Source organism: Camelus dromedarius, chromosome 33 (assembly GCF_036321535.1).
Source record: "Camelus dromedarius isolate mCamDro1 chromosome 33, mCamDro1.pat, whole genome shotgun sequence".
NCBI lineage: Eukaryota > Metazoa > Chordata > Mammalia > Artiodactyla > Camelidae > Camelus > Camelus dromedarius.
In genome coordinates this window covers 1,042,306-1,069,585 of record NC_087468.1, presented here as the reverse complement: position 1 = coordinate 1,069,585, position 27,280 = coordinate 1,042,306, and the positions used below count along the sequence as shown (strand labels likewise).

The following is a 27,280-nucleotide window of genomic DNA, read 5'->3' as shown; positions in this document are numbered from 1 at the left end:
CCATATAGCTAATGAAATTGAGTACAGAACATTGAATTTCTTACTTTTTTTTAGAGTTTTCTTATTGCATAAGGTTGCCTGCTTTGGAACATAAGCTCCACCACCAGGGCGCCTGTCTTTGTGTTGGTGTGATTGCATTTACACAGTGAATGTAATCTGGGCTTCCTCAGCCCAAACTCTCCAGTGCAGAATCACGGGCTGTAGCCATCTCTTAGTCACGCAAATACTTCTAAAATTATATGATGCCAGAAAAGAAAGAAGAGAGAGAGAGAGATTGCCTTTATCAAAATTCCTTTCAATTCTGACTGCAAACTGTTGTTGAGCAGCTCTCGTTTCCTTTGGATATGAATATATACATTTCTTTGCATGTAACCTGGGTTTTGGACTAGAACACCAAGCCCTTGCTTTCCACAAGCCACAAAAATAGTGGCCAAATTGCACACATGTGAAATATTTTATTCTTTTTCTGAGAAAGAATCCTTGAATTTGGGACTTCAGCTGTGATTTTTGCTTTTTGCTTCTCCCACCCCTGTTGTAATCTCTCACTCCTTCCCACGTGGCCCCCAATAGGTCGTGGTCCCAAAGGAGCAAGCAAACACCCAGTTGGTCACCATGCAGTGCTGCTATAGAGGGAGCCCTGCCAAGACCTAAAGGATATTATCAAAGAGGACTTCCTGGAAGAAATGGGCTCTACATTCAGTTGTGAATATAGAGCAAGGGTCAGCCAGTAGAAAGCGTGAAGACTGTGGCTCATGTGGCAGAGCAGCACACGTAGAGGCCTGGAGGCTTGTACAGTGGGGACTCGGGGAGAGTGCCATGTGTGGTCCAGGTTGGTGGGTGCCCCTGCTGGGGAGGACACTGGAGAGGGCCTGGGGTGGAGGCCTTTGGAAGAGCTTGGGTTTTACTAGAACTGACACAGGAGGCAGTGAATGGTGTCAGCAGGAAGTGACCATCAGGAAAGGTAATTCTGGTTTTGCTTCTGATATTCTACAGTAAGAAAGATCGGGATGGGCGAGAGCAGGTCTGGCTGTCCCTTTGAGACCCACCCCATCATTCATTTATTCATAACACACACACTTCTGAGTGTCTAGGGGAGAGAGGTTGGACCCACATTAGTAAGCAAAATGCTCCTTGGGAGCTTAGCAGTGTCAGAAGTTGAATTAGTCTAGAATGTTCTAGGAACAGAGGAACAAATTGCGGAGGTTGGAGGGAGGGAAGGCTTCCTTGAGAAACAGTCAAAATGAGCCTGGATGCAAGTGGGAAGTAGGGGCAGGTCAGGGGGCCCCTGAGGTCACTGGGGACCTGGGTACTGAGGTGAGGATGGGCGAGCAGGGTCGGGGGTGGGGCTAGAACTCTACCAGGGAGCCTCTGAAGGGTTTGAAGTGGGGTGATGTAATCAAATTTATGCTTTGGGAAGGCTGCCTTTGCTCCACGTGTGTGTGTGTGTGTGTGTGTGTGTGTGTGTGTATGTGTGTGTGTGTGTGTGTGTGTAGCGGGGAAGAGGGGGAGGGTGCCACCAACTGGGGAGTGACATTAGAAGACCATTCACAGGCTGGGAGGCCACAAGTGGGAGAGGGGAGTCGGGGCTGCTTGGGGACTGCAGGGGCAGTGTGGATGCCTGATTTCCTTATGGGGAGGGCTTGTTAGCTTGGCCGCCCTTGTGGCGCCTTTTGGCTTGAAGAAAACAGATGGAGGCCACCAGGTGGACTTTCCTCTTCTCTTCTTCCCTGCCTTGTGTGATGATCTTAGCTCAGCCAACATTTGGAAGAGAAGAGCTAAGTTCCAGGGTAGCCCAGGACTTTTATTGAGCTCGTTTGAGTGAGATCTGATAGGATTTATGTTTGTGTTCAGATCTGCATGTTCACTTAGCTAGAAACGTCCTGTCTTTGAATTTCCATAGGGGTTTTTACTCTTGATAAAGATTGCTTTCTTGGTGAGAGGAAATTTAATACAGCTGTTGTCTTTCTCAAAAACATCATATCTTTTAAGAACTTTAATATTCAAAAAATAGGAATATTTAAAAATGATAAAGTAAGGCTTTGGTGTAATTTCTTTGGTTTCCTAGTTAATGTGGACTTAGAGCCCTTGCATTACTTAATAGCACATCCTTGTCAGTATTTAAAGAGTTGTTAGTGAGCGCCCCAGGCCCCACCTCTCAAAACATCATTAAAGTTTGCTCTGAAATAGTGAGGTCATAAAGGTTTTGTTTGCAGAAGCCAAACACTTGGTTTATAATATGCAGCATAGCTCCATTTATAAAATAATAATAGGTTCAAAATTAAGAAAGTGGAAGATAATTGAGTTTTTTAAAAGCTGAAACATAATCTTTCTTGTGCTAATGTTGAACTGGAAATTTCGAAAATAAAAATCCTACTGTAATATCATCTACGTGGAATGCATATATGCTTTCCCATTTGAAAAGTAAGTGCGCAGTGGTTTTTGAAGTCAGGACCATTCCAGCTCAGATACTGGCAGTTATGGTTGCTGGTTTTCAATGGCAGAGCCTAAATTTGCCTTCTTAGCTTTTTTTTTTCTTTGTAGTGAAAGGGTTGAGTAGTGCTTTGCCAGCATGATTTTGGGGCAATTTGGGGGCAGATGTCGTGCACCAGCAGTGAGATATTTCCATGCATTTTATTTTCCGGACATCACCAAGGCACATGTGGGGTTTGTGCCTGCAGGCTGGGATGCTGCAGGACTCCCTGGTCCATCACAGTTTTTTCCTGGAGCTGCTCCGGTCAGTGAATGATTTTCTGTGGCTTCGAGGTAAGGTGGTCTGATGCAGATGATCATCTGTGTAGTTAAAGTGCTATTACATGAAATAAGAGAAACCTAGAAACATGAGGGAGGAGAATTGGCTGAGCTGATTTCGGTGGGGATTCTTCTCAGGTGACTCCCTCCCCGTGATTCCTGCCAATATCCTCCCCAGCCCTGCACGGTAGTCCTGCCGAAGCAAGCATGCACTTTGCTCAGAAACGGACTGAATTTCCTTGTGCTTCTGTTTGTTGGCTTTTTTTTAAAAGTACATCTTGCCCTTTGCTTAAATGCCATCCCTGCTAGTCACCTCTTACACTCATTCTTCTGGACGTTGTCCATACATAGCTGCTGAATGGATGAACTGAATGTAGTATCTCCATGTAGTGGAACATTATTCATACGTAAGGGTGAATAAAAAGGAAAAAAAAATAAAGGGGAAGATGAAAAAGGCCACCTGTTCTGGGAAGTTCACCCTGATTACTCAACCTGCCCTTTTCCCTTTGAATCCCCACCCCTTATGCTCCACTTTACTCTTTTTGATAGTACTTACCACCTTCTAATAAACTTTAACGTTTTCAAAAAAAAAAAAAGAGAGAGAGATGCTGATACCACTTCAACATGGACAAGCCTTGATAACAGCACGTTAAGTGAAAGGAACCAGACACAAACGGCCACATATTGTTGACTTCAGTGATCTGAAATGCACAGAATAGGCAAATGCAGAGGCAGAGAGCAGGTGATGGTTGCAAGGGGCTGGGTGGAGGGGGATTAGGGAATGACTGATAGTGACAGGGGGTTTCTTCTGGGATGATTGAGTGTTCTGGAAATAGATGGTGGTGAGGGCTGCACAACCGTGAGTGTGCAGAAGACTGCTGAGTGCTGTCTCTGGGAGTGCCTGTGGTTGGGGTGGCTTTATTTTGTTCTCACCCTGCAATGTGAACAGTCATCTTGTGCTGAGGCCGTTCTACTCCTGTGAGTGGTGAGGCTCAGAGACTTTGCAGAGTCATGTTTGTTTTCTCCCCCTTGCTGAGTGTAGGCAAAAAAGGCTTAAGCCTGAGAAAGTGCTCCGTCTGCAGAAATGTCTTTCAGTTTTGCCTGGTGTAAAAATCTTGAGAGCTTTTTAATCGTTGACGACAGTCTGTGGGGGGAAACAGCCCGTGAATCCTAGGTGCGAACTGGAAGAGCCGCGCTTCCCTCCCTGACACGGGTGGGGATTTCACCCCCGTTCAGGCAGTGAAGGGCCCAGACCCATGAGCAGAGTTGACAATCGTGAATATTTACGTGTATTCGCTGCTTCATCTTGGATATTAATTTCAAGCTGAGTCAGTTTGTGGCAGCAGCCTCATCCTACATCAGGAATTTATAGTATCTGCTCTTTGAAGTGGAGACCAGACAGACTTTATTATTTAACAGTCTCCCTTGAATTGATATCTCAGATTCCTTTGTAAAAAGTAAAACAGCAGAAATACAGACGTCCTTTAATGCCAGTGTGACCTGGATTGGGTTTAGTCTCTGTGCCTTTGTGGCCTTAACTGCAGGTGGGGAAGATGATAACAGTGCTTCCCTCAGAGGGCCTGGTGAGGGGGGAGTGAGAAGCACAAATTGAGGATTTACACGAGATGCTCATGAATGACCGAAGTTAGTGCTCTCAGCCTGGTGAGGCCTCAGGGGCAGAGATGTCAGAACAGAGCATTCCTAGCCGGAGCTCGATCCTTGTTGGCAGCTGTTATGATCACTATCACCACTGTGGGTTATCAGGTAGTTTTAAGACTTGTTAATATGAATTCTTGAATAATGTTAAAAGACAAGACATCTCAGATCCACTTTACATAGTTTTCAAGATTTCCTCTGAGAAATGGATGTTTTATTCCCCATCAAAAGTCTGAGTTGAGTCTCTAAAATAATTCTGTATTCCTCCATCTTTTTGCTTTAATTCTCCATTTCTTAAAAAAAAAAAGTTTTTAAATGGAGTTACTGGGGACTGAACTGAGGGCCGCATACATGCTAAGCACATACTCTCCCAAATGAGGTAAAATCTCCCCCATAATTCTTTCTAAACTTTACTTTCTTAGTATTCAGAGGTTAGAGGCCTCTAATTCTTTTTCTGGAGACTTGTCCATGAACCTGTAAATCTAATATTAATGGACAAATCTTGGTTTATTAAAAAAATCAATAGAATATTCTGCAATCCATCCAAAAGGAAATGCTCATTGATTTAAATGTTTCTCCTTTATGGTGATTTCTACTCTCTGGTCTAGCTTAATTTATTAACACCCATCCTCATCATCATAATGACCAAACTCGCTCTGAGTGGACACCTACCTAAGGCTAAAATGCTTTCCTCATGTTTTACTTCATAGCAGGTGTTTGACGGTAGGTATCAGTGTCTCCTTTTTTGCAGCTGAGGGATTGAGAGATGGGGCAGCTTGTCCCAAATCACACGCAGCTGGCGGTTGCTAGCCCGGTGCTGGAACCCTGGCTGCACAGGATGCATTTTTAATTGCTCCTCTAATCAGCCTCCCGTTGAGTGGTTTCCCGAACTCCTGTGACTCCATAAATGGCCAATTTTAGTGATCTCAGCCTGATGAGGCCTCCAAAGGGGAGACACTAGTGAGAATGTGAGACAGAGTGGCATAAATTAAAATTGTACATTTTTACAAAAGTTTTATTCTCAGGTAATGACATAAAAAGTTAATTTTTTTTTAATTTTAGTGCTCTGTGAGCACTAAAAACAAAACATTAAAAATAATTATAGTGCAAAAGAGAAGTGGGCTTTGAAAGTCCAACCATTGCTAGTGATGTTACTTGCTTTTCTCTAGTGGCCCTTATTGACAGAAATACTTAGAAAGACTGAATTTGTTTTATGTAGTCTTAGTATGGAAGAAAAGATTGTCAGTGAATATTGTAAGTAAAATCATTACTCTTTTCTTTCCTGATGATGAATAGGTAAGTTGTTTTTATGGCTTAAGTACATTTCCTCATTTGTGAAATTTGAGTAATAGCGTTTTCCTTGTCTAACTGTGAGAGTTAGACGCCTTGTGTACAAAGCACCAAAGAGGTGCTTAATAAAAATGTGCTGTCACAATGACAGGTATTTTAGAAGGATCAACTCTGAATACTAAAGGGGGTGGCTTATTTCTGATGCATATTCAATATGTATATATATGATATATATGAATATGGCTTAAAGTAACAAGGATTCATTTATTTTTTTTAGTACACTATGAAGTTTTAATGAAATCTGTATCATTCTATTGAGACAGGGACTAGTTAAATTGCCTTAAGCAGACGACCTTGAAGATTATTTACACAGAATGTGTATTGTTACAACTCAGAATCCATGTTGCCGTGTAACTTCCACTCAGACATTTAAATTCGTGGATTCTGACCAGATCCATTAAGTTTAGAAAAATCCACATTTATCATTTTCAGGGAATAATCTTCTCTCTTTTGTGATTAAAGAAAATTTTGATTTTTTTTCCTGCACTTTTAACAGGTTTAAAATATCAAAACATTGATTTGACATGTAACTTTTTTAATAGAATAAATCTCATGCTGTTTTAATATGTAAATAAATGTTTTTGTATTTCAACAAACTTTTACGATTTCCTGGCTCTTTGAGAAGTATTTTGCAAGATACTTAGATTACCTACTGTTGGAAAAATACAGACGTTACTTTTATGAATATAGGCCTAGTAAAGATCTGTTGGTTTTTGCTACAGTGCAAGACATGGGGCCTAGGAGAGCTTTGCTGCCGATTGCCAGGAGGACAGATCCCAGGTCTCAGTCTCCCCTCCTGTAAACTGAAGAGGCTGGACTGGTTTCTTTCCTCCTCTAAGATGAGTTTCCATAAGCCTATGTCTTTTGTTTATATTCAGGAGTATTAGCAATATCAGATTAAATACTGAATACCCCTCCCTTACCCCGAAACAAAGTGCAGTATGTGCTACATAAGCTTTTAGTTATCTGATTCTCGTTTCTGATCCTACAGGCAATTTTGTGTTGCATGTTTCCCTGCAACCTGGAAGGTCTTTTTAGCCATAGGTGGCGCTGTTGCACCTTCTTACAGTCTTAATTTTCCTGTTTGTTAAAGAAGGCTTAAACAACGTTATTTTATTTTGATTTCTTTGCTTAATGCTTCAGAATAGCACAGTCTCCATTATGTCTGTCTACCTGGAAAAATTATTCTGCTTATATCTTAGTTTTATTCTGTCATCTCGCTGTGAACATTTCAGACTTGCTGTGCAAACAATGGCGAAATCGGACTTTTCTTCCAGTGCTAGAAACCAGTGAGCCGGGAATTTATAAAACAGCTAGAAGCGGCCTCTGGAGCACCTTAAAGCTGAAAAGTGTACTGAGTTCCCTGAGTATTGACCCCGCCTCTGTGTGTTAATTGGTGGTAGGAGATTTGGTACATATAGGAAGGGGTGTAGTTTTTTGACGGGTTTGCGTGCATGCGCTGCCACTGAGCCACGTGAGCCTGAGTCAGTTCGTTCTGAGATTTTCCCTCGTCTGTGAGATGGGGATGCTCATATCTGCTTTGTAGAATTGTGAGAATTAGAAATTATGTAAACTGTTTACCACAGTGGGTATGTCAAGAGGGCTCATAAACTTTAGCTACTGTTTTGTGAGAAGCCATCATTTGATAGTCTTTGGCAATTACTAAGAAACAGGAAAATAAGGAAAGCTGGTTTTATGATGAAAGATACTTGAGGAGGTTCCATAGTTCCTATACCCATAATTTAGCATCAGCAAGTCAGAACTGTTACACAGTCACCCTGAACCAACGTTAAGCCACAGAATTTTTTGTTACTTCAAATATGTTGGGGCTTAAGGGGATCCAATACTTATACATATGTTGTCTTCAGCAGCCAAGCGAGAGATGACAGAAAAGAGTAAGCAGGCGATATATGTCTTCTTTTTTACTGATGAAGCCACGTTCTCCATGAACTTCAGGGCTGTGGGAAAATGCGTGTCATTATACTGTGTCCCAGAAGTAGAGACTCACCCTGTCCCAGGTAGCTCTGGGCCACCGCGAGCCTTCCCTTGAGAGGATCTGCCCCATCATGCACAGGGCTGTCCTGCCATGAAGCTGAGCATCCCGGGTTCTTCCCAAGTGTGGCCAGCACTGGAAGGAAAGGAACGGTTTCACATACCCTGCTTGTCTCTCCGGACTCTCACCTCACTCTGTTAGTGTGATAAAGGCTAGCTGTGGGCCATGGGTCTGTGGTGTGGAGAAGCACTCTCCGTGGCCAAGAGGAGTGGGGAGGAGGCATCCCCTCCCTCAGTTTAAACAGGTGGTGGTATGGAACAGAAGTGTGCTCCCCAAGAGTTTATAAAAGGAGAAATAAGGATTTTCTTTGGAACTTAGTCTAGCCAGGAAACACAGAAGATGATTAGAAAGGAGACTTGTAAATCACTTTAATATTAAGTTGACATTTGTTGAGCACCAATAATGTGCTACATACTTTTCTGAAAGTTTTACAGAAATGAATCCTTCAAACTTATCAACAAGTGAGTAAGGAAGGTTTGATTTTTATCCCAGTTTTACAGTGTGGAAATTGAGGCACAGAGAGGGTAAGTACGTTGGCCAAGGTCACAGAGATAGTAAGTGGCAGAGCTGGTATTTAAATCCTGGCTGTCTGGTTTTGAGGCTCCCAGGGATGGGCTTTGGGTGTTTAGAGGTATCTGCATCCCTGGATCTCTGTACCTCTGTGCATCAGTTTGCCCAATAAGGACAGGGAAAGGAGAGTTACACAGGTGCTCACAGTCGTGTCTCAGCCACTGTCCACGAAGAGTGCACCGTGATTAGCGTTAATTGTTTTCCAGGCAGTAGATCTGTTGGTATAAAAGAAATTTAGTCCATTGAGTTAATCTAGAAACCCTTCCTGCTCTGCTTCTGTCCATGTTTGCCATGTTACTGCCTGCCAGGGATTAGGCCGTGGAGGAGAAACTGTACTCATGGTTGAACTCTGATATTTCAGTCTGGTTCATAGTTTCACATATTCTGTTACAGTAATAAGTTAAGTTTCTGGTTTTCTTGCATCAGTGTCTCGTGAGTTTGGTTAATGTGAAACCAGTCCATGGGAGCCCAGGTGTGCTGACGGTATAATTTCTGAGCACGTTGTGGCACTTCTACACGTGCAGTCCTGACTGGAGGATGTCCGCCTTCCTCACTGATTTCTCCCAAGAGCAGGGCCCTCTCCCATCCCCGGATGTGAGGCTGGGAGCTCTCTGAGTAGGCCAGTCAGCGGCCAAGTCCACCAATCAGAAAATGATGAAGTACCCGGAAGTGGGTTTAATAAAAGAAAAGGGCTTCCAGGTAGTCCGATGGGCTGTTCAAGTCCATTTGGTGAAAAGCTGTTCACTGTCTGTGGTTGAGCTGATTCTTTGCTGTTGAAAATTCTGGATTAGATGAAGGGATTTTAAAAAGCAGAAAGGAGTGATTTCAGGTGGTACGTCCACACTGGTGAGAAGTGATGGATGACCGCCTGTGTGAGGCATAGACAGAGTCTTACAAACTTCATAAAACAGCTTTAAAAGCTCTGCCATCTGAGTGCACTTCATAAGGGGTCTGGATCATCACTGGTCACGCTGAGAGGGCAAATAACTGATGATGGCATAAAGGACACGGAGGCATCAAAAAGGTCTCAGTCATGTTCCCTATATAAAGGATGTGGCACAGTGTAATATATTTGAGCTGGTTTTTCACTGAACAATTTTTCGTGTTTTCTGGGACTCCCAGCTCCCGAAGTTTCCACGCAGCTGCATGTCCCCTCACTGCAGCTCTGTCAGCGCTTGTCCTGGGCTGACGTCATGTCACGGGGAGCAGGACCATCAGCGTCCCCGGCTCCTCCAAGCTCCGTCTCGTCATCCGCAGTGCCTGGTTGCTCATCCGTGTCTACTTAGAAGGGTTGCTGAGAACCACACGTGATGGTTGTCAGGGGTGATTTGTGGTTGTCCCTGTGTTTGACATATAGTCAGTGTTTGATAGAAACACATGTTTTTTATTATAGTTCTGGCTTCTACATTGCAGTGGTTTTTAGTCTGCATTTTTTTATAACTTTTTTCTTATTTTTAAATAAGCACTTTTTTTGGGGGGGGGAATTACTGGGGATTGAAGCCAGCACATTGTGCATGCTAAGCAGGTGCTCTACAACTGAGTAATACCCAGCCTCCTTGTCTGCACTTAAAAGTAAATATTGCAATACACAAAATAGCTCTTAAACACCATCATGGGACCTATTTTCTGTATATACAATTGAATACATATGCTATTTCAATAAGAATAAATGTTGGGACATACCTTTCTGAATCTGTTTACTTGTTTAAAAACGATCATAGCTAGTGATAAACACGAGTCTTGGATTCAGTACTTCTTAGGGTCTGCTTTGACATCATGGGAAATTACATTCTACAGAAAAGGCAAATTGGGTCTCGTTGATATTTGGATGATTTAGCAGATGATCAAGTCTTTCAAAACTTGACAGTTTTGTATTTTAAACTAACTGCAAAGTTATCTTCTAGAAGTTGGAATTCCTAAGCTTGTGAAGTGCTCAGTAATTCAGTGTGTATGTGTTTGTGTCTGTGTGAACGTGTTTGTGTGTGATTTCAGGAAGGTAGAAATAAGTTCCATGTAGCCCTCTGATACCTTCCTCCTGCAGTTCAAGATGTAGGCATATATTTACACAAGTAAATTGATATTCTTTAGTCATTTGACATATTGGTGGGAATACGAGGTTCTCACACTTGTTTCAGAAGGGTTGGGGAGCATCAGGTTTGAAAACAGGAGGGGAAAGAGGCAGGGAGGCACTTCACACTCTGTGCAGGATTTGAGGAACAGTAGCTTTTCTTTTTTCTTCTAAAGCAAACTGGCACTGAATTGTAACATACTATTACTCAGAATTGCTTTTCTGATCAGATACAAGTGCCTCAGATTTTTCAAGGCAACATGAATGATGAAATCATTTTTAGGAGTTATCTTTAAAATAGGGTTAATTTTCAAGTAAAAGGCTATAGCCTGTTCTTTCTTCGAAGGGTAAAAGACGTTCTCATTGATCCAAGCGCATGATCAATGTGCTTAGTTTCTTTGGGTTTTTTTTCTTTTTTTTTAAGTGCTTGTTTCATTGTGGTTTGAATGAATGTTTAAAATTTCTGAATTTTGTTCTTTAGAACATGCTGATTTATCAGAACTGTTAAAAACCTGATTGATCTTTCGTCTTTGTTTGGAGGGGCACCCTTTTGATTTCTGTTGTCTGTTAAAGAGGGAAATTCTTCCTCTAGCCTGCAGATCATTAAGTGAATGGTTTGCAATGTGCCTTTAAAATTCTTTGAATGCTTTGAGCATGCTTGTCTAGTGAATTTTGAATTGACTCATAGTAATGACTTTGCTTTGATTCTGTGGCTTTTGCTCCTCTCTGCAAGAATTTGAATTCTCTGTTGCATTTTGTATACATGTTCTTAACAGGGGAAGAAATTTTACATTTTTTACAAAGGTGGGTTTTCCTATCCCCTCTGAATGCCTTCTATAATTGATACAACAATAATCTGTTATTGCAGTGCTTAATTATTTCATAAACTAATTTTTGGCTTAATCAGAAGCAATGAGAAAGAGTGATAATAAAAAATATGAAAACCTTCCTTCCTTTGAAGAATACAAATCAGGTGGTCAGGCTCACGCATGTTTTGTGCTTGACACACTTACTTTCATGTCATTGTGTATCATGATTCGGAGATGGAGTTGCTTCAGGTTTTATAGATTTTTGTTTTAAAATTTTTGTTGAATTCTTTCTCCAGGCTGATGTTTCCTGTTGGGTTTGTGGAAAGCATAGAAGGGAAACAAATTCTTTGTTTTATTTTCAGGAGGCCTGAGTTGCTGATGAGAAAAGAGTTGAGGGTGGGCTGAGGAATAGAGTGACACTCCCTCTCTTCCCGGCTGAAACTGATGAACAATGAAATCAATTAAGTGTATCAGTATTTGACCAATAGAATTCAGCGAGCCCAAACTGGCAAGTTATGCCCAATGGAAAGTACTGAATTCACCTGCAGAATTAGGTGCTTTGCCAATTAGAAGCAGCTTAGAGCAATCAGAAAAATTAGTTCATATGATGAGATATAAAAGAATGTAATATCTTCTATTTCTAAAACTTTTCTTTGTTAAGTTGTGTAGAGCTAAAATTAAGTTTCAAGCACCAGGAGTTAAGAGTCTGGGTGGTTCTGTGGGATCCTTATTCAGGGATGTGTCTAGATCCTGCTAGAGTGTCTGAAGCTGGCAGGAAAAGACACAGAGCTAGGATTTGTCATCCTAGGGTGTCCTCCATAATGGTTCCATAATGGTTACATGTGGGAGCCCAAGATTAGGTTAACAAATTGTAACAGACCCCAGCGGCCTGTCAATGTTAAGAAGAAAAATGTGTGCTTAGTAACTGCTTTGCAAGCAGGAGCCTGTGCATCCTCACTCCTGTCTCCTTGCCTTAAAAAGCAGAGACAATGCTTTGCTTGCATAGTTGATGCTTTAGATAGCACTCTGCTCATTTCAAAGCAAGGACCCAGGCCCTCAGCTATAAAAGCTGGGCTTGTGTGCTTTTAGATAGTCTATTATCCCCAAAACAAGGACCTGGCTGGTCTCGTGGTCTGCTTTGTAATTCACATATCTAAAGAATGTATCTTATTCCCCTCACCCCATGACTTCCCTAAAGATACACTAAGCCTTTGTACTCACTGTGGATTCTACAATCTCTGTCTCCTCCCGTCTTTCCTCAAGTTCCTACTTACTATCACACAACTGTTAATGACTTTTTCCTTTCATTATACACAGTAAATATAGGAGCATTTGAGAGGCTTGTGGAGTTGGCTCCCTACTCCTTCTCTTTTTCTGGACTTTTCCCACAGAGTCTTGAATAATCATTCTGTGTTGGTACGACTTCTGCCAGCCATAACCCTCCGTTCCAGGTGAGAATGATGCAGGCTTTATCTCTCCTACCCGAGAGAGAGAGAGAGAGAGAGAGAGAGAGAGAAGAGAATTGAGATCTGCTCCCTTGTGGTCTCTTCCTTCCCCAGGGCCACTCCAGTTCACCTGCAGCCTTCTGGCCTCTTCTATCAGGGCCTCTGTCCCAGGACTGACTGCAGCCATTTTTTCCCTTGCCAACATTTCCTGTGCCTTTCAGAAGTTGGTCTCTTCTCTGCAATTCAACCCTGGCAGATGTGATGGTGGGCAGCGTGCTGGTGGGCAGTCACCTGGGGAATCCCAGAAGCCATGCTGATTCTCCTGAGTCTCTCATTCGGGGTTACAGAACTGTCGAGCACCAGAGGAAGCCCATTCACGTGAGGACAATACAGCATTGCATCACTTTCATTTTATTTTTGAAATTTCAATGGAGTAATTATTTGTAGCAAACTGTTCCAGTTTTTTGGTTGACTGCTTTCCTCACCACCATTTCCTTGTTGGATGTGGTGCTTGTTTTAAGAACCAGGTTTCTTCTCTGGTTATTTCTAGCAGGTGGGCTTGCCGAATCCTTGATCTGCATTTGAAGCAGAATGCTTCATCTTGATGTCAAACTGATTTTCTTCATTCTGAATATTTCGTATACAAGCATCAACTGTTTCAAATGAACTGCTCTTGTCCAATTTCGGTTAACTCACATTTGCTGATCTCCTGCTTTCATGCTGAGGGCAGTTTCTTCTTCCTGTAATAAAAGTTAGCAATTTGCATCTACTATGGGAAGGTACTGGCCCGAGGTGCTTTTGTTCTTAATAGTTTTAATACAATTCACCCATTAAAATTTACACCGGTTTTAACTCTATGCCAAGAATTGTGCATCCCAGTCAATCATAGAATATTTTCATCCTCCTAACAGGAAACCCCGTATGCATAAGCATTCATTCCCATCTTCCCCATCCTCCCCCAGCCCCAGGGAGCCACTCTTCTCTCTCTGTGGATTTACCTGTGCTGGACATTTCATGTAAATCGAGTCAATTCATGTAAATGGAACCGTCTATTGTGACTGACTTCTTTCACACTGAGTAACGTTTTCAATGTTTGTCCACGTTGTTGCCTGGGTCAGTACTCCATGCTTTGCTATTGCTGAATAATATTCCACTGTATGGCTGGGCCCCTCTGTTTACCCATTCATCAGGTGATAGGCATTTTGGTTGTTTCTTCTTTTTGGCTGTGATGAATAATGGCACCGTGAACATTCCTGTAGGAGTTTTTATGTGGACATTTGTTTTCAGTTCTCTTATTTGTGTGCCCACAGAGCAGAATTGCTGGGTCATTCAGAAACCAACTGTTCAACTCTCTGAGGTCCTGCCAGGCTGTTTTCCAAAGTGGCCATGCAGCGTTACATCTCACCAGCAAGGGCTGCTATCTCTGATTCCTGTGTGTCCTCATTAGTTCTTGTTATTCTTTTTTTAAATATAACCTAATGTAGTGAGTGTGAAGCAGTTTCTCCTAGTGGTTTTGACATGATTTCCCTTACAGCTAATGATATTGAACATCGTTTCGTTGTGCTTATTGGCCATTTGTATATTTTCCTTGAAAAATACCGTTTCGGATCCTTTATTCATTTTTTAATTTAGTTGTCTTTTTTGTTGAATTGTAGGAGCTCTTTTTTATTTGGAGATACAAATTCCTAATCAGATAAATTATTTGAAAATATTTTCTCCTGAGTGTTGTTTTTTCACTTTCTGGATGGTGTCCTTTGAAGCAAAGTTTTAAATTTGATGAACACAAATTTATCTCTGTTTTCTTTTTTCCTTGTGCTTTTGGGGCAATATTTAAAATCTGAGGTATTTTATTTAAAATTTACATATAAAATAACTTAATTCTTAGGACCGTCCTAGGAGACGGGTGCTGTTGTTGTCCCCAGTCTATGGATAGGAGGCTGAGATGCAGAAAGTTTCACTGACTTATCAGTGTCAAAGCTACCCAGTGCTGTGGGAGTTCAGAGCCTCATGATTGTCCCCAGCATCTGTGCTCTTCACCACCATGCTCCACTAATGCCTGGAATCGTTAATGAAAAGTCTTTCCTTTTTTGGTTTCTTGTTTGTTTGTTTTCTCATTGGGAACCTCATCTCCTCATTTTCCTTGCAGAGATCAGTGTAGGTTTATTTTAGGTCTCATGTAGGCAGAAGCATTTCTATCAGTTAACTTCTTTATTACTCACTCTCCGGTGATGATTGTTGCTATTTGACCTAATCAAGTCATGCTTAAGTCTTTCCTGCTCATGACACTAGCAGCAGAGTCATGACTTACAGAATGCTCAAAGAAGAAAATAATTGATTGATTTTATTTTGCTACCCAATCAAACCAATCAAATAAAAACCCCGGTGTTGACACAGATGGTAAGCCCTCCAGAATAGGGTCACTGTCTTCCTTGTGTTTCATTTGTTTGGTCACAGTGTCTGGATAGTGACTTGCTGTCCAGCAGTTTTGTGAGGATACGGTGCTCGTGAATCATTGTAAGGACAGAATTTTGACAACAGACTGTATTGGTCATTTCACGAGGGAAAAGATAATATAAAAATACTGCTCAGATCTATTTTAAAATTAAGTTTGGAATGTTGAGAAGAGTTCAAGAAACCATACAAAGATCTTTTTCACTTATTTTAGATCTATCTTAGGCACATTATGATTACATAGCAGAGTAACTTATCAACTAGATTTGACAAGAGGGGTGTTTTATTGATTATTTGTTTTAGTTGAAATATTCTACCTGGGAAAAAGTAATCAGTGCCCATAAATGAACAAATATGTTTGTATTTCTATGTAACATGGGAGCAGACTTCATATGTTTCTATATAATATATATGACTGTGTGTTTTAATCTGTCTGTCAGTGTATTTATAGTTTTTCAGCAATGTTCTAACTTTAGAATTCTTCTAAGAAAATCAGCCCGATTCTAGCGCAGTTTGTACTGTGTATCCTGTCTTATGCATGGGATTCCACTGTCTCCTCAGTGAGGAATTTCCTCCCCTACTGAGGTAGTAGCAGAGTTAAAGGACCTGTGACTTCTAGGCCTTTGCTCTCCATGTGTTTGCATTTGGCTATCAATCGCGATTTTCCCTTTCTTGAATTTTCATTGTTCAATTAGAATTTTTGAAAATAAGTGTTAATATGTTGTATTTGTCTCCCTAGAAACTTGATGTGTTTGTGCTTTTCAGTTTTCAATTTCTTAAAAATGTAAATGCACTCTTGTTTTTAAGTAGTCCTTTTTCACTAGATATTTGTTTACCTCTTTATAGTTAAAATACTTTTTTTCCAATGAATGAATTTGTGTGCATGTTTTAAAAGATACCATACTTTTTATTTTCCTTATTATAACAATTATATTCATTCTAGAGAATTTAGAAAATAAGGATAAACACAGTAATAACTTAAAAATGGCCTCTAATCTCACCTAGAGATACAGTTGTAAAGTTTCAAATTGAGAATTACAAGTCTTCTCATGTTGTTCTTCTTTTTGAAGATCGTTTTGGTCACTGAGACCCTCGAATTCCCATATGAATTATAACAGCAGCTAATCAGTTTTTGCAGAGGAGCCCGCTGGGATTGTGACCGAGACCACGTTGAATATACGATCACTCTGGGGAGCACTGCCATTCCAAGATCACTGTCTTCTGATCCAGGAATTTACGTGGCGTGTCTGTCCAGGTATTTAGGTCTTCTTTAATTTTTTTTCAGCAATGCTTTGAGTTTACAGAATACTATTTTACTTTTTTTCTTTGCCTTTATACTGAGGAGAAGTGTGCAAGGTACCGGGATCAGAAGTGTATTTTAGCCCCGCCCCTTGCTGCCAACATGGTCGCTGCGCTCTTGCTTTGCCTTGTGTACAATCTTGCACAAAATAGGACCTCAGTAACTCTCTCTTCAATGAATGATTATATGATTGTAGGATGATGCTTGAGAGTCCTTCTGATGATTTTTTCCTCCAGCCTTTCCCCAATTCTTAACTATGCCCTTTCTCTTCCTTTCCTCCAGCCTGGGTTTCAGCCTGCCTGTGGCATTGATTTTCCCTGTCTGTAGACTCTTCCTTTCACTGGTTCACGATAATGTTACATGTGGGCTGTGGAAACTTGCTAGATGTCAAGAAAGAGCAAATCCATTGCATGCTAGTATTTTTACAGTGTGGTATTTTTTATCAATTGAAATTAAATCAGACTGACCCCCTGAGCCCTCCAGTGAGCTCTTTTCACTTTCCTACATCTGATACTGCTCTGGTTGCTACATGTGCCCTTCCCCCAGCCTTGGTTTTTGGGTTGAGTAAGTCATCATCAGTGGAGCCCTCTCTTTAAAAGATGAAGAGAACATTGGCTCCTTCTCCCTGGTTGGGGACTTGGATGAGATGAGATACCAGATAAAGAATGGAGCTCCACCTCATTCTGACCCCCGCTCTTTCCGTTCCATTCTCCAGAGGAAAATAGTACAATTCAACAGTATAAAGATTGATTGTGAGCTAATGAGATAGACAAGACAATCGATCGTTTATTAAATATAACTTCATGCCAGAAACAAATGTATTATACACACAAAAATCACACAAAGCATGATAATATCGTGCTTACAGATGTGGGTCCGAGTTCGAGTCCTGCTCAGGAGTGACCAGTCCTGTGAGATGGAGAACTGGTAGGTCGGCTTAGGCTCTCCAGGACTGGTTTTCTGTCCTGCAGAGATGGGGCTCGCTAGGCTTCCCTCCCCCGTAGAGGTGCTGTGGGGTGTAACTGTCACGCGTGCACAACTGCTCGTTCCTCGTAAGTGCAGGATAGCATAGATTTTGCGGTGACGGCTTTATGACCGCCCCGTGTAGACTCTCAGTGCTCCAAAGGGATGCCTTGTGGTTTGGAGATGGGATTCTCATTTCTGTAAATACCCAAGGATTGTGGTATTGGGCCCTGCTGATTTGAATCTATTCTTTAGAAAGTACATATTGTAGATATATTTTTCAAGCATGTGTGCTTTTTTTCTTTTATTATTTATAGTTCTACCCTCTCATCTCTTGGTGTGACTTTTCATGGAATCCAGGAAACAGTCCTAAGCTACATGCCTCTTCACTCTTCTCCGTGGTGGTTTTCTTCCCTGACTAGAAGAGGGTTTTGCACAGGAAATTTTATTTGTTCCCCTTTTCTTGGAGTCCCTCTTTCGGTCTGCCCATCTCTCACCTGTCCATCTGTCCATTTATCTACCCACTCATTCTTCTGACTTGTTCCAAAAAGCATTTCAGGCAGCTTACAGAAGAACAGATACCAAATAAACAGGTTAGAAAATGGGGCCAAGTTCAAACTGTGAGGCTAGGAGGCGAGCCTGTGTGAGGGTTGCAGGCGTGAGACACACGCTTCTGCCCTGTGACTTATAAGATCGTCAGCAAGAGTGTACCTGATGCTTCCAGCAGACACAGGGTAACAGGGTTTGTGGGATATGCTCACTGGCTGTGAAATAAATAAGTGGCTCAGGAGAAGCCCAATCTTTCCAGCTACAAAGGCTTAGGAGAATATTTTGAGTGTCTTCCAAAATCAGGGTAATGCATTGTTTCTTTTGTCAGAGTTCTATGTATAGTTGGTTACATTCTATACCTGGAAATTTCTCCAAAACTCCTTACCAAGTGAGTGCCATTGCTCGGGAATGGGGTGGTTCTGCTCATTGACGGGGGTTGGCCAGAAACCGGAAATGACAGCTTCAAAGGAGCCTGGGATTTGTCAGTTATGTTTTGTCAGTGCTGTAGATTTCAGGAAATACTTTCACACTTTCTCTCCATCTGAGGCGGCAGCGTGCTCTCTTAGCAGCATCAGCAGCTCAGAGCCACGGGATGTTGGGGGCTGACTGCACTGCCGTCAAGACAGCCAAGCTAGTCACTGCAGGCGTGGTCCTTTCACGTAGTGCATTTCATGTTCTTTAGTAGAAGGTTTCAACAGGGAGTTAATTAACTGAGTTAATTAACATTTAATAAATATGAAGCTTTGATGAAAAGACGGTTATAGGCAGAATATAAGTTGTGAACACTTTGAAAACGGTTTCATTACTGAAATTTCAGTAGGGAAGATACACAGTTTATCTTATTTATGCCTCTCTTTTAAAGTAACAAAGAAAAAAGACAGAAAAGGCAGAGGATGATTTCTGTTATTCCTCTCGGCTTGCAGGTGCCCTCACATCCAGTGGCATCCATCCAGACACCAACACTGACACTGGCCATGCTCAGAACTGCCTCAGCCCTGAAGACACAAGTGACAAATAGAAGGTGGCCGCGCCCTGTTACAGCAGGTGCTCTTACTTTGTGGGTCCTTATGTAACTGCGCGGTGTTAATCAGGATCGCCCGTTCTACATTGTGTGGCGCTGCTGCGGTGTCTCCTAGTTATTTGTTTCTGTAAGTACTTGTGTATTATTCTCCAATGTGTGGTACTACACATCTAAAAATGCTTTTTTCAGATGAAAAATAATGTGTATTTAATATAATAAGTCTGAAAAAAGGGACAAAAAAGGCTATCCACGTCCCACTACTCAGAAATAATAATTAACATTTTAACATCTACTTTCTGTTCTTTTCACCAGTGTGTATCAGCTCTGTCATAAAAACCAGTGAGCACTCTGTGCCTGTTTACTGTGTGGAGACCTCCATTTTCCATTCGGCTTATTACATGTTTTTCTACAATATTCTATCTCCCCTGGCATGATTTTTAATGACCAGTATAGCATTATGTCTTGTGGAGGCATCGTCCATTTTACTTCGGACTTAAATAAACTTTTAAATTCCAAGTGTACTTAACTGAAATACTGAAAAGAGACCTGTGGTTGTACCGAAAGAACCCTACCTCCCTTCCCCTTATTTCCTGAGTGTAAAAGCTGTTGCCAATGTGGTGTATATATTTCATGACCTTTATGCCTATGACATATATATATACCCATACATACATACATACATACATACATACATATGAGAAATCTATGTATATGTGTGTATATATGCTTTTTTGAAAAATAAGGCCATACTATATGTTTTCTGCAGCTCGCTTTATTCACTCAGGGGTATATCATAGACGTCCTCCCACTCCAGACTCACCCGGTCCTTTCAGATAGAGTGGAGGGGTCTCCTGATGTGCAGGTGTGGTCTCTTGTGCAAGGACACCTTTGGTGGGAGAGTGCTGTGGACAAGGCCCTGGGCCACGGGGAAACGCCGGCCCCCTCAGTGCCCACAGCTCACTGTGATTTACCGCATCATTGTCTTGATGGTGGACACTTAAGTTTTCTCCATTTTCCACTGTCAGAAAGGATGGTTGACTGGCATCTTTCTTTAACAGACATTCCTGTGATCTTGTATGAGCATGCCTTTAGTTAAGTCTTCTGGAAATTTAGTCCCTGGATGTGACATTTATGTTCATCACAGGCTACTTTCAAGTGACTAGAAATTCCTTCTCCAGTGTGGAATGAAAAATGTAGGATTACTTATGTAACCAATTCTCTATCGCTGGATATGATTTCACTTCAGCTTTTCTTCCCACCAGTGTAAACAGTACATCTATTTGAACTGATTTTTTTTCTAAACGAAACGATTCCTAGAAGTGGGGTTGAATCAGTGTGTACACACGTTTTTCAGAGTTTACATATCCATTGACATGTCATCCTCCAAAAAGTTCGCTCACAGTTTTTTCTCCCACAGATGGACACTAGCTACTATATCTTTTAAAAATATTTACCAATAAGATGAGCAAAAGTGCTTTTTCATTGTTTTAGTTTGCATTTGATGACCAGTGAGGTATTGAGCATTTTTCACTGATTAGCCATCTGACTTTTGAAAAGTGAATGATCCATTTTGTCCTTTGCACAAATTTAAGTGAGGAAGCTTCTTTTTGCTTTGTGACAACTCTTTGTATGTTATGAACATTAATCCCTTGTCTTCATCAACATCTATCACAGAGTTTTTCCTTGTCATTTCTTTCGTTTCATTTTGTTCAGTAGGTTTATTTTTGTTGTGGCTCAAAATATTCTTAAGATAGTAAATGTCTTCCTTTTGGGTTTTATTTTTGGTATTATTCTTAGAAATACTTTCTTATAATGGTATAAATCTCATGTAGTTTTATTTAATGTCTAAGATGGAGATGATAATAGTACTTGTTATAGTGAGGGGAAGTTGAATTAATGTGAGCAAAGAGTTGTATTTGCTGTTATTAGTATTTTAATATTTACATCACTATCTGTAATTTTTTTTGTGGTCATTATGACAGGAATATAATTTGTTCTTTCCAGGTGATTCTCTGATTGTCCCAGGACAATTACTGAATTCATACTTTGCTCTTTGATTTGAAATCCCACATGTACAAAATACTTATGTACACTAGATTCTCTTTTTGAGCTCATGCTTTATTTCTGTCAATCTTACTTCCTTACTCCAGCGCTATATCTTACATATTGTAAAAATTAATTATTATCTGACAGTGCGATTTTTTTTTTTTGTTCTTTTCTTCCATCCCAAACTTTCTTGGCTATTATTATGACTTTATTATTCCTGAAGAATTCTAAAATACTTTGTTCAAGTTAAAAAAAAATCAGATAAGAGTATTCATGGGATTTTTATTAAGTTTTGAATTATTTTTAGGAGAACTTCCATATTTACAAAACTGCTTTCCTCCATGTAATATGTTGATGTCTCTACATTCACACCTTTTATTTACCCCCCAGTACAGTCATGTAGTTTTCTCCATGTACAACATGGGCATTAATTTTGAGTTTATTCCAGATTATTGTTGATGTTTTTGTTAATTTTGTAAGTGAGAATTTTTTGCTATTATATTTTTTAACTTTTTAAACTGACACCTAGGAAGGCAGATTCGGTTTGTAAATACGCACTTTGTAACAAATCATTTAAAATTGTAAGTATTAAGTAATTGTTCCAGGATCCTTTCTTTTGTGTTTTTAAAAATTTGTTTCCAATATTATCAAAATGGTCATAGCTAAGAAGTATAGGAGTGGAGACAGATGGAGAGAGGTAGTGTGGCTCATGTACAAACTGTGAGCACTTTCATGGCTGCCTTTAGGCTGGAGAAGCCCCAGAAGAGCCCAGGTTAGACCAAGGGTGGCTTTGTATGCACTTGAAAGCCAGCTTTCCTACCTTTATGGTGAAGCCTGGTGGGCGTGGCAGGTAGATGATCAAGGTCTGATCAAGGTCATTGGCTGCACAGAGCACTGTGTCTGTGAGAACTGGAGTCCATCGCCATGGGAAATGCTTGGTGCCAGGAACACTGCAGGGGAGCTGGGGAGTCTGTGCATTAAGGATTTTCCAGTCCTGGGAGTGGGAAGATCAGATTCTGCATTCAGGTCTGAGTTTGAATTCATCCTCTCTTTTTTACTGGTCCTCTGACTTTTGTCAAGTTATCTACCCTCTTTGAACCCCTATTTTCTTGTCTCTCAAAATAGGAGAATTACGGACTGCTGCTAGAGTGTTTGACCAGGATAAATGATTTGTTTCTATAAGATGCCACGTACAGTCACAAGCTCAGTGAGAAATGGGCTGTCACCTCTTCATCTGCAACTCAGTGTTCGACAGGACATTGGGGCAAAGCCAGTCCGTAATTTGTTTGTGATGCAAGTAGGAACAAAATTAATGTCTTGCCTTTCCCTTGCAGTATTCTTACTCCTTTGCTTCATTTACTTCTTTCCTCCTTTCCTTTCCCCTCCTCCACCAAAAGATCCTGAGACTCTCTCAGAACACTAGATTCAAATTACTTTAAAGGGTGTCTCATCCTCATGAAATGACAGTAACTTAAAAAAAATCTGTACAGATCCCAGACGTCATTGTATTTGATTTACACACACACACGCACACCCACCCACACACACAATCAGCCTACCTCCCACTTGCTGAGGGAGAAGGACCAATTTTTCTGAGTTTTCATTCACTGAGCGTGAGAGCAAAGTCTCTTACGCAGACTTTCACCTTGCTTAGTGCATGGTGTTTTTAATTGGATTTCTGCTTTGTGGCCATAGAACTATTCTCCTTATAGAAGAGAGGATGTGGAGACATAGACATTCTGCTGAGATATTGGTGTCAACATATTTGAGTTGGAAAGGACTTAGGACAGCATAGATTCGTAACTTTTTATGGGTGAGAATTCATGATAGTGTAACTTGGACAAGTACCTAGGTCTTCTGTCTTCATGTCCACGTGGATGAAGAGGCAACAGGGTGGGAGATGGCAGGGATCCTTCTTGCTTGAGTTCCAGGGTCTTGCTAGTTTTCATTGCTCAGCTGCCTTTAGTTTAGGTCCGTGTGGCCTCTCATGGGAAAGTCACTCTGTCCTGATAGACTGAGTTTCTAATCAGCAAAAAGCCCTGGACCCACTCATATTTCCCAGAGTTTTTCTGCTGTCCTGCTGACAGTTTATATAAATGATACCTAAGAAACTACTGGATATAAAATCCTTATTGTTATCATTTGCCCTCAAGTTCCATAGGAATGGGGTGCTATCTCAGGCTGTCTAAGGCTAGATCTGAACAAATATAGGGTGATAGGCTGTGCTGCTGGACCCTCCCCAGTCGAAAGGGATTTCCACCTTAGTTTTTAGAATCAGACAGATGAGTTCAAATCTTGCCTTTACCAGTTATTAGCTTTGTGAACTTGGGGAAGAAACTGTACTTGTTTGTGTCCAATTTTCTTTATCTGTAAATAAGTTCAGTATTTACTTTAGGGTTTTTGTTTTAGAATTGAATGAGCTAATTCCCTCATTTATACCTAAAATACTGATCACGTGGTTCTATGCTGGTGCCTTGGTAGAAGATTACTAAGGGACTCAGCAGTGAGAATGCAGGTGGGGGACCCCTGGATCATAGAGCTTATATTCCAGGATATGCTTGTAAAAGACTGGATGTGCAGTGGATTTTTAGTAAATGTCCATTCCTTTCCTTATCCACATTGATTGTGTATATATCTTTGTACAATATATGAACAATTTTTATTGCAATTTAAATCTCTTTGTAGTATTTAAATTATGTAGCTATAAAAAAATACTTGAAATAAAATGATTTGTCTTTTATTTTCTTTTCAATATGCAAAACAAAATAAAATAGAAAAGAAAAAAGGTTTTGAAGGAGTAGAAATAATTTTATTTCTGTGGAATCAATTCCCTATGTTAGGTTTTTTAGTTGTGTTGTTAAACAGCATATAAAATTGATAGGTTGTGACTTCAGTGTTGATAGCTAGGTGAGTGTAGTTTCTTTTTGTGGTTGTCTTTGATGAATTATTTGCACTAGATCATAAATGATGTGCATGTTACATATTGGAAACGAGGAAAGAGTGGAGACATACTACCTCCAATGCAGTCATCTTGTTACCAAGTCGAAACTCGTACTGCTTGCTGCATGACAGGCCAATAAATCGGGAGATTGAGGTGTTGGAGCAAGGAATAGTGACTTTATTTGAAAAGCTGGCAGACCCAGAAGATGGCAGAATGACATGCTGGAGAACCGTCTCCCCCAAGTCAGAAATCAGTCCGCTTTTATACTAAAAAGGGGCGGGGATGTGGTTGGTTGTTGCAAGCTTCTTGCGGTACGAATTGTTTCTCCTTGGAATTCTTTGTTCTTGCAGTGTCCACGTGGGTCAAATCATGGTGCCCCTCTAAAACTTCCAAAAAAAAACAAAGTTGATTCTCTATTTTGCAACTTGCCATCTCTACATAAGTGCAGAAGAGTTAACATCGTGAAAGATCAGAGCCCGGAGAATAGGCTCTCCTGGATATTTCAGGCTAAAGGCAACTTTCTTTTACAAAAGGTACAGAGCTACCAAGTCTGAGCCTAGAAAACGGCAAAGGTTTAAAGCCAAAGTAACAGATCTAACATGCAGTCAAATTTATTCTTTTCTATTACAATTTCTTTTTCCACCTCATAAATAATTTTAGTAAGAAACATGAGCAATTTTTTTACTTTTGCTTCTTAGTAACGGATAAGTGGGCCAAATACATTTATGAGAGCAGGGATGCTGTGCGGGTATTGGGGTCACAGCAAACTCTTGTTGGGGGTGGTCGACTCTGCAACATGTCTGATGCCCCATGGGTGTTGGTGAGGGACCCCATAACCAGGGGCTCTCTTCAGGAACCAGCATATGGGCATTGACCTCTGGAGACCTCTTTTTTAGCTGCTGGAAATTTTTTCAGATACTGTGACTGAAAAACCACTTCAGCTGGTGACAATTAGGGAATAAAGGAAGAGGAAAAGGGCTTGGATTAGATTAGAAGAGAAGGACAGAATATCAGGGAATCTGGGGGCTTGGCAGTGGGTCCTTGGGAGAGAGGGGAGCAGAGGTGGTGAGGGGCACGGCTCTGGAACCAGCTCCTGCACCTGTCCCAGGGCCCAAGTCACACAGCTTTTAATTGGCCCAGGACGCTCTCCTGTCTGGATGTCACCCTGGGCAGAAACTTGAGAATCGAAGGTAAGGGGTGGGCAGCACTCACCTAGGGGATCACTGAGGACTTCGTTCAAGTCCACGGTGCCTTTTCTGGTCATGTGTCTTCACTTGCCCTTTATCTTAGGATCTGAGGAGCAGGAGCAAGGAACGCAGGGAGAGATCCAGGAAGACATCTGACTGTGTTAAGAGACGACAGTCACAGCCACACGGGGAGCAAGGACACTTGCAGCAAAGTAAAACAACTTCACAACTATTGCTTCAGAGCTGCCGGTGTGAGAGAGCCTAAGCCTGTCTCAGAGTGCAGGGGACAAGCGGAAAGGAATGGTAAACTTCCACTGACAGTTGAAATTTTGTTAAATACCCTGCTACTGTTGCTTGTATCACTTGAATGAATGCAGGCATATTTCTATGGGCATTTATATGTTCACTCAAACCCACCAGCCACACTTGCCCCCATCGGGGATGGGCTTTCTCAAGCACAGTGCCCCTCCTGCTTGGGTGGGCCATGCTGCGGGTCCTCGCCTGGGGCCGGGCTGCTGCAGGGCACTGAGTCCCCGAGGCACGGCCTGCGAGACACGACAGGAACACCTCTGCTCTTGACTGAGGGCCTCCGTTTCCCACTGCAGTGTAAGAATGCTGGTGACTGAGTTAGAAGCATGCTTCGAAGCTGTCCGTGTCCTTGCCATCCAGAAGCGGAGCCTGGGAGCTTCCGAATTTCTCCAGAATGCGGTTTACATTCACCTTCGATAGGTGAGTTTATGTCCTTTTACAAGTGGAGGAATTACTGCAGTTTTCCTGGAACTTACTCACCACTAGTCCATCTGATTTTTCTGTGCTAGGATTCAATATGGCCTGCTAAAAATTCTGGAGTCAGATCTTGAAACCCTGATGAAGAGGATTATTTTATTTCTTTATATGATAGTATTTTACTTTCAAAATTCAGAGTTTTTGGTTCTTTCAAAAATTTTTTGGGGGGTTGGAGAAACAACTTTGCTCTTACCATCTTTGTGACCTGTTGCTATATGCCTCTCACCTTTCTTCTGTCACTTGTGAGGCGGTTCCATTTGTGACCCTGTCCGGGTTGTTCATGGTATAAAGTATAAAGTCTGTAAAAGTACAGTCCCTTTTACTCCGAAGACATTCCACAAATACTACTTAAATCTGGGTGTGGTTTTAAGAAGACAGAATCATTAGAACATGTACTTGCAGGTTGCTAGTGCAAAATCCCCAAATCAATAGTCTAGCTCAACATCTAAAATCTTTCTAATCTACCTTGGATGTGTATGGATAATTGAAGCAGTTTGCTAAGAACTCAAGACCACGGTTAGAATACAGGCTGGTGTAGCTCAGCAAGTCCTCCCAAGCTGATGCTCTGCCAGAGGGCAGGTCCTAGGGGAGAGGGCGTGTCCTCCCCTCCCTGAGCTGACATTTTGATGGCAAAGACCTTCATCAGGTGAAGAACTTGGAGTTCTTCTAAGAACAGTGGGTTTGAAAACAGTCCTAAAAGCGTTGGAGTGACACAATCCCATTTGTCTCAAGTAGGGGAGAGTGGCTTTGGGGCCACTTGGGAGACTTGTGAGTCCAGGTGGGCAGTGTTGGTGGCTTCCACTTGAGCGGTGGGACGGTCAGTGGGTAAAAGCGAACAGATTGAAGGCACATTTAGATGGTAAAAAGGAAAGGATGAATGCTGTCTGTGAAGGTAGGATGGAGTAAGGCCCAGGTTTCCGGGTGGATTAATGAGGTAAATGATGGTCCTGCTGTGCTCTGAGGAGGGAAAGCTGCAGAGAGAGTTCTGGGGGATAACTGATGAGTTCAGCTGTGGGTAAAGTGAAAGGCTGTTAGATGTGTGGTTTGGGAGCTCAGGTGAGAGCCAGTAGTGAGTAGGGGGAGGGGAGAGAGACTTTCAAATCAGTTTGTCTTGTGAACATACAAATAAGGATGAGTAATGACACACTTAACACCTCTATATTCTGTATTTAAAGCCCAGTAACATTTTGCTATATTGACTGCAGAGGTTCTTAATTATTTTTTAATAGAAATAAAAAAATAGAAACAAAATAGTGGAGTTAATGAACATCTTAGAGTTGATGTGTGTCCTTGTATGTATTTTGATACCTCATCTGTTTATAACCATAATCTACAAA

The 27,280-nt window shown here is 41.4% G+C and overlaps 1 pseudogene; it reads left to right on the top strand.

Annotated features, from left to right (window-relative positions):
- LOC135319835 (trafficking protein particle complex subunit 9-like) overlaps positions 1 to 27,280 on the top strand; it is a 51,303-nt pseudogene that overhangs the window by 6,391 nt on the left and 17,632 nt on the right.